Here is a 3,219-nt window from a genome sequence, read left to right on the forward strand (position 1 = left end):
TATATATATATATATGTGTGTGTGTGTGTGTGTGTGTGTGTGTGTGTTCATGTATGTGTGTATGTATGTTTGAGACAATATATGTTTGCATGTGTGGTCCTAGGAATTAAACCCGGGGCACTGCACATGCTAAACATGATTTACCACTGGGCTTCAACCCCAGTATGAGATAATATTTTATTTTATGCTCTGTTCAAAGGATTCATAGAGATTTGCTGAGAAAGTACTATGACACTTTTTTCAGTACTGAGGCAACTAAGCTTAGCGTGATGGCCTCAGCTCAGAAATCACAATTCTGACTTCTCCTTGACATTCCCCACAACACATGCTCACACGCTGATGGTACATAATGGGGATAAGGGGTGGAGGGTGAGAGAAGAATGGAGGAACTTTAGATTACTAGAGGGAAATGAGAGGAGGAGGGGGCGGGGATGAAAGATGGTGGAGTGAGACAGACGTCATTACCCTAGTACATGTGTGATTACACAAACGGTGTGAATCTACATCGTGCACATCCATAGAAATGAAAAGATGGTCCCCATTTGTGTACAGTGAATCAAAATGCAGTCTGTAAAAATAAAAATAATAATAATAAAAAATTTTTAAAAAGAAACTTTAGGTCTCAAATGTATTTTTATGATACATTTATGATATTCACACTCAAGATTTTACAATTCTACTAAGAAATTCATTCTTTTGAGACATTGTGCCCTGTAATCTTCTGTGTATGTATGAAACAAAATGTATTTACTAATAAATAATAAGGACTGATGCCAAGATGGCAAAACAGAGATAGGGGCACTCGTTTGCTTCTTCATGAGATGGAAACAGAGCAGAAGCTGCAACTGCAGGTGGAGGCGAGAGGCTGTGGTAAGGACTGGAAATGATGGTACAGAAGTCGAAACCTGGCAGAGAATCAGGAGAATGACAAAGCAAGAGACGCCCCGTACCCTAGCTCCCGGCACCTGGCACCTCAGGTGGGGAAACAGGATGCTCCTCTCCAGGAAGCAAAAGCGAAGGAGAAAGAGCTACCAGAGAAAGAGCTACCATGTGGCACGCAAGGCTGCACCCTGACTATTACCAGCTTAAATAAATAGGCGACCTGGAGTCTGCACAAGCTAGCTTTAAAGAAGGAATTCACGGTGTCTCTCAGCGGCTTGAGATGGGCCCTCTTGTTAGGAACTAAGCTGCTCTGGGAGTCAGAAAACTTGGCACAGTGCCACCTCTGCACTGACTGGGTAGGTAGTGGGGGGTTGGGGAACAGTCTCTGACACAAAATTACACACCTTTCAAAAACAACCATGAATGAAAGATTTTTAATTCTCCATTTAAAAGACAAGATTGGTTAATTGGAATTTAAAAACAGAATACAACAGTATGCTGCCTGCAAGAAACTCACCTCACTGGCAAAGACGCACAGACTGAAATTGAAAGGACAGAAAATGATATTCCAAGCAAACGGAATCCAGAAGAAACGAGGAGCAACTACATTCATAACTAACAAAACATACTTTAAGCCAAAATCTGGTAGAAGAGGCAAGCAAGGCCACTATATATTGATAAAGAGAACAATTCTTCAAGAAGTTTGAATGATAATGTACACACCAACATCAGTATTCTCAATTTCATAAAACAAACACTACTGGACATAGTAGGAGAGATAGGCCCCAATAAAATAATAGTGGTTGACTTCAATATTCCTCCCTCACCAATAGATCATACAGACAAAAAAATCAAGAAATAAACATCAGAAATTAAATAAATCAAATTACCGTATAGATCAAAGAAATTTATCGAACTTTTACAGAATATTTCCTCCAACAGCTGTAGGATACACATATTTTCATGAACACATAGAACTTTTTTCTAAACAATTATATATTAGTCCATAGATCAAGTCCTAGTGAATGTTTAAAAAGAAATAATCTCTTGCATTTTATCAGATCATAATGGAGTGAAACTAGAAATCAACAGTAATAGAAACTACAGAAATTATGCAAACGTGGAGATTGAACAATACACTTTTGAATGAATGATGTGTCATTGAATAAATTGGGAGAGGATTTTAAAAATTCTTAGAATGAAGTGAAATTGGAAACATGACATTCCAGAAATTTAGTGATACAGTGAAAGTAGTACTAAGAGGAAAGTTTATAGCTATGAGTGTCTTCATTAAAAAACAGATTGATACAAAATAAGTAAATAAGAAAATAATCTAATGATGCATCTCAAAGTCTTAGAAAAACAAGAACAAACCAATCCCAAACTTAGTAGAAGGAAAAACTATAATAATAATCAGGAAAGAAGTCAATGAAATAGAGACAAAAAATATAAAGGATAAATGAAAAAAGGACTTGGTTCTTTGAAAAGATAAAAGAAATTAATGAAACTTTGGGTAAGTTAACAAAGAAAGGAGAAGACCCAAATAAATAAAATTAAAAATAAAAGGGTATATTAGAGCAGATACCACTGAAATACATAAGATCATTAGGGAAGATTTTGAAAAACCATATGCCAATAAGTTGGAGAAAACAGAAGAATTGAACAAATTTATGGATGCATAAGATTTTCCAAATTGAAGCAACAGGATATAAAAAGCATAAATAGATCAATAACTAACAATGAGCAATAAAATCTCTCAACAAAGACAGGTCCAGGACTAGGCAGATTTACTGCTGCGTTTTACCAGAGTTTTAAGTAAGAAATCATACCCATGTTCCTCAAACTATTTCAAAAAATAGAAAAGAAAGAAAACATGCCAACTCATTCTATAAACCCAGTAATACTCTCCTACCAAAACCTCATAAGGACACATCAAAATAAAAAGAAAACTATAGACCAATATCCTTGATGAATGCAGACAAAATATTTCTCAATAAAATACTTGCAAATCAAATTCAACAGTACATTAAAAGATCATGCACCACGATAAAGGTGATTTTATTCAAAACATGTAAGAATGCTTAAACAGATATAAACCAAGAAACATTATATTGTATATGAATAGAAACAAAGATAAGAATATCACTTGATAATCTCAATAGATGTAGAAAAAACCTATGACAAAATTCAACATCCCTTCATGATAAAAGCCCTGGATAAATTAGGAAGAGAAGGTTCATACTTCAACATAATAATATACGTATTTGTATGCTGTATATGACAAACCCAAAGCCAACATCATACTGAATGGGGAAAATCTTAAAACAGTTCCTCCAA

The sequence above is a fragment of the Sciurus carolinensis genome, chromosome 10, assembly GCF_902686445.1.
Source record: "Sciurus carolinensis chromosome 10, mSciCar1.2, whole genome shotgun sequence".
NCBI classification, from domain to species: Eukaryota; Metazoa; Chordata; class Mammalia; order Rodentia; family Sciuridae; genus Sciurus; species Sciurus carolinensis.